We start from the raw sequence: 15,319 nt of genomic DNA on the forward strand, positions 1-15,319 counted from the left end.
ATCAGTAATAGGACCTGAGAGAATGGCCTGAAGCTGTGTCAGGGGACGTTTAGGTTGGGTATTTCACCCAGAGGGTGGTTGGGCACTGGAACGGGCTCCCCAGGGAAGGGATCATGACACCAAAATGCAAGTTCAGGAAGAGTTTGGACAACACTCTCTGGCTCATGGTGTGATTCTTGGTCTGTCCTGTGCAGGGCCAGGAGCTGAATTTGATAATCCTTCTAGGATTATTTTAATCTAAAATGTTTATTACTATTTTCAAATTTCTATGTATCAAACACAACAAATAGTCTTATAGTAAGAATCTGCTTTAAGTCAAAATAAAGAGGTACACAAACATTCACCACTCATTTGTGGAGGAATGCAAGAAATATAAGAGGTTTAACTTCTATTCTTTTTTATGAAACATGGCCCTGGTTTTTATCTTTTGGGAAGAAATCATAGCGTAATAAGATAAATCTGAGTTCTCATTCACTTTTCATTTATCCCAAATAAGCAGAAGACCTCTGTATTCCCAGGGGCTTGTGCCAGAGAAAAAATGAAATATTCAGACAAGGAAAAGAAAGAAGGTCTTCAGGATTTAGTCCTATGTTTTATCACTAATGTGGATTTTGTTTCTCTTCTCTTTCTTCTTCTGTTTCTGCAGCATTGTCCCAATATCTGGTTGATACCAAACATAGAAACTCATTCATTATCCTGAATATCTTCTGAGCCAAACTCCACCCATAAATAGGGCTGCACTGACTCATAAATCTCTGTGGCTGGATGCCTGAAAATGCATGGAGAATTCACCACTGGGTTTGGACATAATAAATAATGAAAAATGAGTCATGTAGTTGCCATATTTTGTAATGAATTGTAGCTTTGCAAAAGAGACAATGGGAACTATCCTGAAACTTGCAAGATTAGACACACCTACCTGAAAAAGGGCTTATTTATGATGGAGTGAAATAGTCTTTGCAGAATTTTCCTTGTCTCATAATGACTTAAATACCACACATAGGAAGTATCATAAAAATAAAAAATTAATAATTTTTAAAGCTCTTACACCTCTGCCTTTCCCAGAGACGATATAATTAAATTTGAGTTTCCATAATGGGTTAAACATTTTTCCTTATCAGGAATAAAAATTTCCCATAGGACAATATTAGGTCTAATGAAACTTTGGCTTTGAAGAGGAAATATTTTTATCTCCATACAAATAAGAAATTTAGATTATATTTCCCATTCAGGTTTTATTTCTCTGTTAAAAATAGTTTATGGACATAGCATTACAAGTAAAATGAAACACCTTGATATATCAATATAGAGAGTTCAGAGGTTTTTTTGGTTGGGTGGTGGGGTTTTTTTATTGGTTTTGTTTATTTGGGTTTGTTCGTTTTTGTTTGATTTGTTTGTTTTTTGCTGTTGGGACTGGGGGGGGCTGGGGGGGGAAGGGTTGTTTGTTTAGGTTTGTGTCCCAAAAAATCATCATACTGCAGAACATTTTTTCAAATCTTATGGGTTGGCTTCAGATCCAAAACTGAACAATAATTATACAGCTAAATGAATAACTCAGAATAAAGTAATATCTGTGGAACTATGATTGCTACTTTCAGCTAGTTCTACTAGATATTTCCAATGAAGGCTTAAAACCACAATATAAGAGTCATTAAAATGCCATCAGTTACAGTCACTAAACCATAGAATCTGATGTACTGCTTTATTTCTCTGTGCCATATCTTTCATATTGTGCTGTGGCAAGAGTTGACTTTTTAATTGCAGTTGCAGTATGTCATCTAATTGGGCAATATTGCAGTAAGGAAGTTGCTTCCCTGAATCCAGCTGGCAGTTAATTTACACCCAACACAAAAACAGCTGAAGTCCATGTTCTTTGAAATGTAAAAGGAATGGAAGAAATAACCTTCTACTGCAGACAATCTTGGATTGTCTATGCTTTTATTTGAAAATTAAGACTCCATTATTTATTCAAAAAATGGAGTTATACTTCTCATCTTTTTTTGTAGATTAGCTATTCTACTTAAACCAGAATGTGTTCCAAAAGTCCACTCAGGTACTGAAATCTCAAAAGGCAGCATAGTTTACCTGATCTCAAGTCTACAAATTCTTTAATTTCTACTCACTTAACTCAGAAGTCAAATGAATTAAATTGATTAGAATTTTGAAATTCAAAGTTAAAATGATGCCTGCCTAAACCCTTGAGAAAAATCTCCATCCTACAAAAGAGAAAGAAGTTTGGAAATCCCAGAGAGGCAAAGTTTATGTGTTCTACATTGGTGTGTTTTCAACTTTAGGTATAACCACTGGGAGTATTCACATTCTGGGCCTTGAACAGCAGAAGAGGCCCATAATTGCAGCACTCTCTCAAGAAGAGCAAGTGCAGGGTTCAAGTGTGCATCTTTCCTGTTGTGGGGGATGTCTCTAGTGTCTTAAGGAAAGTTTGAGATTGTTAATCAGAGTTAATTGAAACAGTGGCTTGGAAAGAGTAGCTTAAACACCTTTGTGAATGCCCTGGCTTGTAACTTAGGTAGTCTTCAATCAGCTGTTGTTGCAAAAGAAACCGAATTAACTCACCTGATCCCTCTTAGAGGGATTTTCACACAGACAGCAATTCATGTCCTTCTCTGGAAAGCCTAACCATGATTTCATTGGTCGCCACAAAATTCATAACAAGTGATCTTGATAAGTCTGGGATTTGAGTGAAGTTCTTTTATTTGAAAGTGATAAACTAATCTGGAAGAGATTTCCAGAGGTAATCTAGTCCAACCTCCTCTTCAAAGCAGATTCAGATGGAACAAGTTGTTCAATTCATACATGTAGGTAAGTACTGGCTGTCTAAAAGGACTGATATCCCACCATCACTCTGATTCAGTGTTTGACACCTCTCACAGTAAGTTTCCTGTCTTATCTTTAATTACAGTTTCCTATGTTACAGCCTGTGCTTGGTGTCCATTCTTTTGTACCTCTGGGGGCTGTAAGATCTTCTGACTCTTCTCTTCCTCAGGTTGACCAGCCCCCTGTCATACATGGCGAGCCACAGTCTCCTGTCCATCTGGAGCTGCTCTGCTAGACCCATTCCCCTTTGTCAGTGTTCTTGTTTTTTTGGGGAAACAGTACTCTGAGAAAGTTCTCTCAAGTGCCAAATGGTGGGGAATAATTACTTCCCCAGGACTGCAAACTCTACTTTTGCTGATGAAACCCAGTATGCAGTCAGTTTCACCTGTAGAGGCATACTACCAGCTTGTGTCCAACCTTTTGCCCATCAGGTTCTGCATCTCAGGCTCTACAAAGCTGTTTTTTATCTAGTCAACGCCACACTTGTAATGCTCTGTGGGGTTATTTCATCTCAGATGTGATGGTAAGTCAGATAGGGAAGTGGTTTCAACAACAAAGGGTTCCACAGCACCCAACCAGGTAGAGTGGACAGGGTCCAGGGAGGGTAACCAGGCTGAAGTGACAATCCATAGGTCACCAAAGACAGGTTCCTCCCAGTACTGACACAAACCCAAAGAGAATAACCACTCCAGGGTCAGAATCAGACCTGAAGACAGTAACCTGAGTCAAATGGTGTCCCACAGTTGCCAGTAAAATCCAGGACAACAAGCCATGTCTGACATCAAGCTGGGAAGTCAAGTTTGTAGATGAGGGTCCAGAAAAGGGTCTGTATTAACAGGGTGCATAATCAAACATGGGCATGGCTGCAAAACAGTGCAGCAGAGCTCAGACAACCCAGAGCAGTGTAGGAGCCCTGGATTAAAAGCAACTTTCAAGAGCAGGGAGCCCCCACCAGTACTTCACCTGAACCCTTTTTCACAACAGTCTCAACCAAAATTAGACACCTGAGGCACATCAGAGTCCTTAAGTGTAGGCATCCAAACTTAAAGGAGAGGAGAACTCACTCAGGGAACTGAGACCACTGAGCATAACAATTTGTGAGGCACACACTTGGTGTAAGTACAAGTAATTGCCCAGAGACCTCCTTGAAACTCCTAACTTTGTGTCTGATGTCTGATTTCCAGAAGACAATTTTGAAACCTCAGAGCTCATCGGGAGAGTTTATCTGAGAAATAAATCTTTTCCAATTTCTTTAATGTTTGTTAAATATCTTACCTACTGGCTATGCTTCAGGGGTGTTTTAATTAGCAAGACAGGGTTTTGCTGCAGTTTTCTTTTTGCCTGTGTCTACAGGCAATTTTGAACTGGCAAATTGTAAGAGAATATCCTGAATTTAGAGAAAATTCCCTAATCTGTAGGCTTCTCCTTTTCCACTTTACCCTTTAATTCCAAAGTACAGTTTGGGAAGTTGAATTAAAGTTTTTCATCACTTGATTGTCTGTCTGTCTTGTATGCCATGGTGATAAATGCAAAACGTCCTGGGAATCACACAGTTTGCAGAATGCAGTGGGATATGAATGATAAAGAACAGCCTACAGCAGTGTTCAGTGCAGCTGAAAGGCCAAACATTAGTGGTAAAACAGGATATATAGTCTCGAAGACAAACTTGTAGCACTGATGATGAGAATACAAGGCCACATAAAACCCCAAAATTTGAACTAGTTGAAAAGTTCTGTTGTTCCTGGTGTGATACAGAATCCTTTTTAAGCTGAAGCTATTTTAGTGGGAATCCTTAAGCCAGCTATAATCTCATAACAAGACTAATTCAAAATAACAATCAACCTAATCTGGTGTTTAGTACAATCAACTAAGAGATTAGGGTTCCAATTTATAAACCACTTGCATATACTACCTACTTCCAGAATCCTTGAAAATTACATGCATGCCAGTTCACAAAGATCTTTAAATCCATGGGTATCTAATGTCTCAATGTGTTCCTGCACTATAAGCAAATTTCAGCTCAGAATATCACTGTTTATTCAGGCAGTTGAGACCATACACAGAAATAAAGGAAGCAGAGATGGTGAGAAGAGGAAAATATGTAGAAAGTAGGGGAAATATTTCATTATCAGTATAGAAAACATACAAGTTAGTTTAGCTTTTGGGTGGCTTTTGTTGTGGTTGTTTTTGTGGGGATTTTTGTTTGTTTGGGTTTTGTTTGTTTGTCTTTTGTTTGTTTGTTTCTTTGTGTGTGTTTGTTTTTATTTAGGTTTTTTGTTGTTGTTGTTTAGGTTTTTTGCATTGACAGGACCCCAGAACAGATTGATACAGTTACGAGGAGGGAGGAAAATAGGACATCAGTATCAATAAATGTCTCAGAAAAATGGATCTCCCAGCTTGCATGACATAAGGAATGCCTTGAGAATGACTGGAAAACTTTTTTGTAGTACGACTGTGAAACTCACCCCAAAACAATTCAATAGAAGACATTGCAGTTCTGAGCTCTTCCAAGAACTCTAAAACACTTCTCCATAGCTGTCATAAAACAACCAGAGATGAGTCTCATAAAGTGATCTTACCAGTGTAAAAGTTAGCACAGTAAGTACACCATAACAATGGTGGGAAGAAAAAAGTTGATTTTGGATGTGTATTTGATCCATATTGACAGTTCTTGTATTTGGTACAATGAGGACCAGAAATCAATATGTAGAAAGGAAAATTAAAAAAAAAAAAAAACAAGGAATTTTTAAATGTCAAAAGCTTTTATCCTGCATCCTGTTGACTGTTCTTTATTTTCCTTTTCTTGTTGTTGTTGTTTTGTTTGTTTGTTGTGTTTTGGTTGGGGTTTTTTGGTGTGTTTGTTTTGTCTTTTTAAGTCAAATTCAAACTCAGGATCTGCTCTCAAAAATTCTGGTGAAATACTGACTCACAATACAAACTTTGAAGCCATACCTAATGACCTATATCTTCACAGATTCAGGTCTAGGATTCATTAGCAGTTCCCATTTCTCAGTTTCTATATTATGTCTAAAATTGCCTGAAACTGGGGAGAAAAGGATGGAAGCAGCTGAGACATTTGTCTTTGCAGCTTTCATGTGTAAAGGGAGTTGAGATCTACTTTAGCTTTTTAGGAGAGTTGAAGGGGGCAGCAGTCTCTAAGGAATTCTGATGTATTAAAAATATTTCAAAAAGAGCGCCATTCTAACACAATCCTACTACCCAATCTAAATGAAGATACAGGATTCTCTTGGATCACAGAATCATAGAAAATCAGGCTGGAAGGGACCTCAAGATCCAGCTATCTTAGAAAAAGTAGAGTCTAGACAAGATGGCCCAGTACCTTGCCCAGCTGAACCTTAAAAGTGTCCAGCTCTGGGGAATCCACTACTTCCCTGGAGAGATTATTCCAATATCTGATTGTTCTCATTATAAAATAAATTATTGATTTAGTCCTGCTCTGTTATTGCCCCAAAATGGATTACTTATCACCAAAAAAATCACAATAAAGAAAGGAAAGGTCATTGTGAAATATATTTCATCAGTGGTCAACATTCTTTTAGAGCTTAGAACTTCAGGAGATTCTCTCCTGCAAGCAGGCATTACAAATCACAATCCAACCCTTATTCTTTTTCAGGGACATGCAGGGTTAATTGCAAGCTTGATATGTTGTGTTTTTATAGCTCACAGTTTCCTAAAATGTTTGAACCTTTTCAGGCTCTCTTCCATTCTTCAGACATACACTTGAGTGCTTTCCACAAGTAAATATTGGTTTATCCCTAAACCAAAATGTCCTATCTATATACATTTTGCATAAGTGTATGTTGATAAATAAGCTAGGAAGTGTATGCATTGCACATAAGGTATTTCTTATAGAGGATCTGGATTTTATAGAGTGTAAAATATGGATATTGCTCTATTTATCTTACTGTAGTTTCGTGGAAAGGTGACAGTGGGTATTAGAATGCTATGCTTCATATACATGCTGGAGAACACTTTTACCTTCCTTCACATGGAGCAACTCCATAACCCACCAAAAAGAGGGAGTTAAGAGGGAGAGAAAAGCAAATGTAAAAAAAAAGTCCATCCTATAGAATGCTGTAAAACAGCATGTCACTGACTAGTAATTTTAATTTAACTGAATTCAGCGGGTGTTGTTTCTTTCATCCTGATTAGGAATAGTATAATACATGTAGTCATTCCAGACCTGCCATTTTGTGTGACATTTTTTTGTGGAGGTTGTGGTGGTGTAGGGGGCAAGTATGGATGGGATTCACCACCACACAACAGTGTAACATTTTGGATGGCTTTCGTCTTATCTAAGTTCAGGTAACTTCATTACAGATGTGGTTGGATTCTAAAGATCAAGTGGATTAAGTGGAATAGTTGGATTTTAAGGAATAATTTATTTGACCCACCTTAAAGGACTATTCTGTGATAAATGAATTGCACCCGAGCACTATCTGATTTTTCTAGAGACAAACAACAAAGATGGAGTTTTAATAGGTACTTCTGCAATGTCGACGTTATAGAGGTGAATCACACCCACTGAAAGAAGGAAGGTAAACAATTCTGTCTTCCTCAACTCTCTCAGTGAAAGCACCTGGTCACGTCACTAATTCAGCTGTGAGATTTTTCTCTAATTAACAGGTCTCATTTTATGTTGTTGAAAGGGGAACATGATATTCTCTAGTGGGATCTGTGCTACTGCACCTCCAAAAGCCAGGCAAGCATCATGCAAACACCTAAACACATCAAGGCATGGTAGTGTGGGCAGAAGAGAAATCAATACCACTGAATTACAGAAAGTGTGAAAGATGTATTATAAGGTAGGACACTAACAAATTCCTCCTATAGGAAGCCATTCTTTGCCAGAACATAACTTTTTTCCCCCCAGTGTCTTCTCAGTCACTTTTATGTTCCCTTCTGCTTAAAATGTGTGACAGATAGGAAACCTGGGTGACAGTAGCATTTGATGTTGCTCAGAACTGCTGCTTGATTTTGAAGGATCATCATCAAAGGAGATAGAAATTTGCCCATCCCAGATTTGACCAGATCATGCCTTTATTATTTAAATAGAGTAATTATGATCAATAGCCATGGGCAAGATTCCCATCACCCTGAGGACTGTATATTCACAAAAAAAAAGAAATATGTCTCCCTGTCTCAAAGAGTTTGTAAGATATTACAGACAGCAGGCAGGCAAGCAAACAGTAAGAAAATTGTGAGAGAAGAGCAATTTCCATAATTGGCAATATATTTTCAGCCCTTGGGCAGTGTGACTATTGTCATGCTTATTTATTTATTTATTGGCCTTGAAGCCAAGGAAGAAGAATAAAGCAGGATTCAAAAGAGGATAAGGAGGCAGACTTGTTTCAAAGACATCCCCAACAGCAGTGAACTCTGATGAGGTTGTAATATCTGAGATGCTGAATGCTTGCTGAGCCAGTGGGCCCAACTGCTACCTAAATCTGGCAACCTACCTTTTTGATACCTAGCCTGTGCAAACATCCCAGAGCTAAGTGGTCTCTGGCAACAGTCCTTTTCTAAAGCATCAAGAGCGGATGCAATATGTTGATGAAGTGAAAACATGCTGGTAAATCTAAAGAGCACATTGGTGCAGTTAGACACAGACTAGTTTTCCCACAAGCTCACCTATACAAAATTTCAGAGATTTACATATTTTCCATTTGTTTTCCATATATTCCAGTTGGTTGGCTCATGATTCTTATGTTTTTCTCCCCATCCTATCTAAGCATCCTTTCCAATTCAGTTAGTAGGCCATAATAGCACATAGTAATTTCCCAACCTTTCCTACCCTAACCCTTTCTTAGAAATTACTACTGTTTCATTTCCTGTCTTTAAACTTATTACATACTTTGAATTGTCAAACTTCATGAAGTTTTGCAAACAGCTGTAGGCAGAAAAGGACTAGAGGTTGGTGGGACATAGGAAAATTGTGCAACGAAAAAGTAAAAGAGAAGAATGGGAGGAAAACCAGGGAGTAGGTATTGGAAGGTAATTGTCTTTAAAAGTGTAAAACACTACCCTCTAGTGCTGTGCTATCTGGACCTGTCCTTAGACATATTAACAGGGAGCTCTGACCTGTAAGAATCCAGTCACACCACTTCCCACTCCAATTATATACAGCACATATTAGAGCTGTAAAGCAAGGGATATATTTCTGATAAATTCTGTATAAATATTGTTTTAAAATAGGTTCAGACTTTGTTCCCATATCATGTTAGACATTCATGGAACCCAGAAGAATTTAGGACTGTATAAACCAAATTTATTCATCCACAGTGGGGCGTGGTCTCTAAACTAGCAATTTTGGCATCTTCTATAGATATGAGGCATGCTCATGGCAAATTAACTATGATTTATTTATCCTAAAACAGGTAGGAAACACTCTCTGGAGGTGCCATGTGTTTCCAACGACTAGGAGAAACCCAACACAAAGAGTCTAGATTGGATTCTTAACTTTAAACTTCATAAATCTCATAGCAGGTACTTATATGTAATTCTTGTACTCTGTACACACTGCAGGGACTGCCTGTGATTAAGAAAAACTGTTGCCCAAAACAGTGTGAAGAACAAGTCTCATCCCTCTGTGCTGTGTTTCTTTCTGAATACCAATCATCCTACCAACCTTGGCTGATACAGGAACCATTTTTTTACATCCCCATGACTCTCCCAACTGCAGACTTAACAGTAGAAGGTCTCTCAGTGTTGCCTCTGTCTCCTGATACTTGTGCCTTGCTGTACGCTGTTGCAAAGGTTTAGGTGCCCCAAGCACATGAAAGGAAAATACAATTGCACTTGTGTGTGTGGTGTGCATTACTATTCCTCCAAGGATTGCAACGTTTTAATATTTTTGGATTAACTCATGATCAAACATTGATGAATCATGGTATTTTACTGAAAAGCACAATCCTTAAGTCAACCACCTAATCTAAGAGAAGAAATTAAACTCTAAACCAACATAAACACATTACAAGTCATTAGTGTAATTAAAAAGGAATGTATAATTAAAACATTTGTGTATTTTAGCTCAAATTCATCTGCGGTCGGAAATTTTAATGAACTGTTCATCAAAGAAATCTCTGGAGTCTGAGGATAAGTTTAGCATAACAAGAAATTGAATGTTTTCTTCTCTTTGGCATAGGAAGCTCTGTTCCCACTGGCTTCGAAAACCAAGCTGTCATTGGCTCAAGCAAACTAATAATGATTCTAAATGGTTATGATCGCTTCAATGTTTTAAACTGATGTTATCTTTTTTATCCCTTAAGAATCATGTTTTTCATAATTACTTCTCTTTTGTCCTTTCCTTAAGACAAATGATTTTGTAATTAGTGATGAAGGAACCAGTGATCACTCCAAGACATCTGTCAAGTTGTCATGAAGTATCTGTCCCTGTAGCTATATTTAAACTTTCTGTTTAATAGCCTCTTGCTTTATTTCACCATTACATCTCTGCGGTATCATAAGCAGGATACCCTAATGATCAAGTTCTATAAAACACAGAGCAATTAGATTGTAAGACATATTGCTCCCATGAAAGTCCTTCCTTCTCATAATGTAGCTCCCTCTCTTCCCTTCCTTCATCATCCCCCAGCCCCACACATTCACTTGCAACATTCATTAGCTGTTATTAGACAAGACAACTGTGTCAACAGCTAGCCTGATGTTTGGCCATATTTCTGTCTTTGAATACTTATTTCAAGCACCTTTTGAGTATGCTTGGTGGTCTGAAGAAAAGCCTCATGAGTAAAATATCATAACAATATGACTGGGGTTTAGAAGATCTGCATTAGCCACTTAGGTCTCCACTATTTTTTTCTGACCTTAAACTGTTAGTGATATTCTATATTCTTCCCCACTCATCCCCAGGGCAGAGATTGTCCCATTTTGAGTGTGTCAAGGCCTATGGGAAACCGGTTCCTGGTAGGATTCTCCAAGGGATGTAGAACTATACAGAGAGATTCATAATATTACTGTAATGCACACCAAGGCAAAGCAAGGATATTATTGTGTATTGTAATATTTATTTCACCCTGGGGTATATTTTCAAGTCCTGTATGCCTTAACATAAATCAGCTTGTTTTCCTCTTCCCCATGGTTAGACTCAAGAGTATTACTCTTTGTCTTAAAAATGGTACCCTTCCAGAAATTATTCTCTAATGAGGCAGGAGAAAAATGCCTTTGAATATACCCAAATAAAACAAAGATGTTCTGGAACACGGAAATATATTTTAAAATGAGAAAATAAACAATAGTGTGTATACATAGTGACACCCATCAGTGTCATATGAGATAGATAAATACATAAATCAGTTGATCATTCAGAAAAGAAAACATTCTAAGTATATAGGCAGCTCTACATTGTGGCGATAACAGAGACAGGAAATTGTAGACAGAGAGTTATTTTGCATACTGTTCATCCAAAATGATCTGAACTTTCCAAAACACTTCTTTTATCCTCTCTGTTGCTCTCTGAACCCTTGGATACCAAGCTAGAAAATATCTTATTTTACAGTTCTTTGTTGTATACATTCAGAGTTAAGTTTTTCACCTATTCAGAATGTGATATTAATGGAAATAAGGGAAAAAACAGCCTGAATGATTCGACCAACTGGGTGGATCCTTTTACATCTAAAGAGCTGGTGCAAAGTTAGGTGAGAAGAGGTATCAAGACATTTTACTATTGGATATTGTAACCTGGCCAGTGAAAGGGGTTGCACCTATTATTATGCAGACTATTCAGTATAGGGAGTGGAATGGAGAAAGAAGATTCTTCTACCATACCTGTTTATTAATTAACAGGATTGTGTAGGAAATGTGAGCAGCACTCCAGGTTGTCTTGTTCCATCACAATTTTTCTCTTCCTTTTTTAGGTGAAATCTTCAGGCCTCTGTTTCATGCATCAGGTGAGGCAAGCTAAATGTAATGGTTCCTTCAGGCCTTGAATCTATGGGGCAAGTTTCAAAGTCATAAATGGAAATGAGGCACTCAACCCCTTTTGACAGTGAAGGAGAACAGGGCACCTCTCTCCCCATTGTGTCTTTGAAAATTTCCTGCTATATTCTGTGAAGATTTTTCTATCACCAGCTAATTTCCATAACCCTCAGCAATGAAATGCAGAGACCCTCTGGGTGAATGAACTGTGTAAGCAATTTTTTCAACTTTATTTTCAAGCTCCCATGATGGATCCATTAGTTACTTCCTGATGCTTGGTTTATTTACACAGAGATCAAACACAGGCATTATTGCAAAAAGAGAAAGGGGTTGGGAGGAGGGAGGGAGAGAGAATCCAGAGATAATCGAGACAAAAGCATCATGATGAAAGAGCCAAGCTCTTTGGAAACATGAGCTCTAATTTAGCCTCAACAAATCCTTTTGTCTTATCTGGGAAGGCATATATCCATGCATACACACTCATATGCACACTTAGACACATATACAGAACGATACTTATTAAAGTGCTTTATACAACTGATGCAATCAGTCACACAGCAAAAACTGTCAAAGTCAATATTTTCAAGACTTCTCCAGGGAATTCAGGCTGTGCAAGAGATGTATGTTTTTCATTAGGGTTTACACCAGCATTTGGTGTAATTAATCCTAATGTTTCAATCTGCACATAATAAGCTTATTCAGAAGAATAAAGTATTGTAAAGTAGTGGAAAGAAAATCCCCAACAGACGCCGTTGTTCATTATACATGAAGGATGGATATATGATTTTTTTCCAGTCTTCGGTTTTACTTTCTTTTGCATAGTTCTATTCCCACAATTTTAATATCTAAGGAAGATCCAAAGGAGTCAAAGATCTGACTGTGTTACAACATGTACAAAAGCATAGCCTGAGACACTCCCCTTTCAAGGAACTGCAATGTACACAGGTAAGAGGTTCAGAAATACAGGTGGCTGGGTTACTAACACCAGGCCAATGTAGAGGTCTCAGAAGGAGTTAAAAAGGGAAACTAGGATACACTCTGTCTTTCAGATGTCTGCTCTTTGGTCTCCACAGCCAGTACAGGCATGACTTCTTTAAGCATATTTGTTGAGGTGTTTCGTAGTTCTGTAGCCAGTGTGAATCACAAAACCCTTCTGGGATGGAGTTCATAGTGTAGAGACATTACTGTGAGCTGTAGGTTGCTGTGCCTGTGCTGCTACTCATACCTGAGCTAGCTGGGTTGAAGATAACCCAGTCACACCGTTTTAGAAACAATTTCTCTTCAGACTGAAGGGTTGATATAGTCTATCAGCCTTACAGGACATTTCCTCTCCAGCAACACAACCCTGAAGTTTTAGCTGAAAAGCTAAACTATACAAAACCTTGCAAATCTAGAATCTGACATCGAGTTCTTAACTGCTGATACTTCAAAACATTCATAGAGAGGAGAGAAAATAATCAGTCACCTGATAAATACTGCAATGTACAAGTTAATGCAGGTATGACTTCAATGACAGTCCCAGCACCTTCACTTCATTCTTGCAAACATTCCCACTGACTAGAGGCTTCTGTTGCCTTTTCTTCAGTTTTCCATTCAAAGGCAGAACAGGGAGGTTTCCTGCTGTCTACATGCCCATTCTAATTGAATGAGGATCTGAACATTTGCTGCTCCTTATATAGGGCAAGGTATATTTCCAAGTACACATGTGGAACGGGAAAACAAAATATGGATAAGAAAGACATTAGAAAGACAACATTTTACCTCTTTTTTTTCAGATCTCAACAGCAATAATTTAACTGTTCATGGATTTGATCATAAGTAAGATGAAGGCTTATACCCGAGACATTTATTATTTATTGGCAAGAACCAAAGGTGTATTTTCTCACAAAATTTTTAGGGAAAAAAAAAGGTAGAAAATTATAACCAACTTTTTAACTGTTGGTGTCTCTTAAGCTAAGAAATATTTTTTTCTATTGAACTTCGCTAATTAACAACAAAAATAAAATGTAATAATATTTTCTGTTGTTGTTGTTGGAATTGTGAATCACCCTGATGGATCAAAACCATTCTTTCCAGAGGAAAAAAAAAAATCAAACAAACAAAAAACCTAGCAAAATCCCCAACACCACAAGAAAAAAGGGAGGAAAAAAAAATAATAAAGAAAGAGTACCTTGTTCTTTTCTTGGCCTCTGTGTTAATTAGGGTCACTTTCGTCATCTCTACAAGCAGTTTTCTTGTTTGAGCTTTTTGGTTTTTGTTGAATTTTCTTTTTCTTTTCTTTCTATTCTCTCATATGAAAGAGACTGTAGTATAGCTTCAACCAATCCCCAAAGGTCTTTACAGATAATTTCCAGTTGCATTACTGATTTATTTTTGCTTTGACCAGATGGCTCCAAGTTCATGTGACTGTAAGGGAGTGCTTTTGATTACCCTATTTATCTCTCCCAGTGCTCAATTTAAGGGTCAAACCTTGTGTAACACATTTGCCAGATAAACTATTCAGTGCTTCTGCCTTTTGGACACCATACTTCTGACATATGCTCTGTGCTTCATTAAACACAAAAGTTATTAGATTTAATAAATGTTTTTACAAACTCTGTTTGCAACAAAAGATCTAAGTTTTCAAATTTATTTATTTTATTCACATGTGGCTAGTGGATTGCTTTGACTTTATCACCTGGAAAAATGGGTGAAACTGAAAGGCAGCATCCTGAATGAGACAGAGGAGGGGAAAGCAGAGAGACAGACGCTGGGATGTTTTTTTGTTCTTCTTTTTTTTTTTTTCTTTTTTTTTCTTTTTTTTTTTCCCCCTTGATATAGGTTATAAATGAAAAGCCGAGCAGAATGTTTTTAATGAAACCAATAAAAATGCAAAGGAAGATTTAATGTTTAAAGTAACGATAAATCAAAAGTGACAACTGAAATGCAATATTGCACCATGAGATTGAGGAAATAAATTCATCCATAGGGCAGATGTGCCTGCTGTAAAAAAAAAAAAAAAAAAAAGACAAGAAGAGAGTGATAAGGGAAAAAAAAGACAAAAAGAAAAAAAAATTTTTTAAAGTTTTCATCATTACTGCAACAAAGTTAATCTTATGAAATCAAAATAAAGTATAAGTGCAGTACTGTAAGTTGAATGGAAATGGCTCTGACACATCCCTGTGGAAACACACACAGATGTGTATTCATATGTAAGTGTACACATATGTATATATTGGAATAAAAATCTGAAGAAGGTTAAGTCCAAAAAATTTAAGAATAAAAAGACTCATAAACATATTCATAACTTATTTCTAGTATTTTTATGGATAGTAGCATGAATAATTACACAAGACAAATAGTGGTTCTGTCCCACTACCTCAGCTGAAACCTTCAAAATGAGAATTAATTACTTGGAGGAAAGACTGTCTTGTAATAGCATTGCCTGGGACTAGGACCCCTGTGATCTGAATCCCAGCTCTGTCATAATCATGCTGTGTGACCTTGCAGGATCTGCTCTGGCCCAGATTTTTTGTAGCTAAATTTAGGC

The sequence above is a fragment of the Myiozetetes cayanensis genome, unplaced genomic scaffold, assembly GCF_022539395.1.
Source record: "Myiozetetes cayanensis isolate MyiCay16 unplaced genomic scaffold, myiCay2020 scf4, whole genome shotgun sequence".
Classification (NCBI taxonomy): domain Eukaryota; kingdom Metazoa; phylum Chordata; class Aves; order Passeriformes; family Tyrannidae; genus Myiozetetes; species Myiozetetes cayanensis.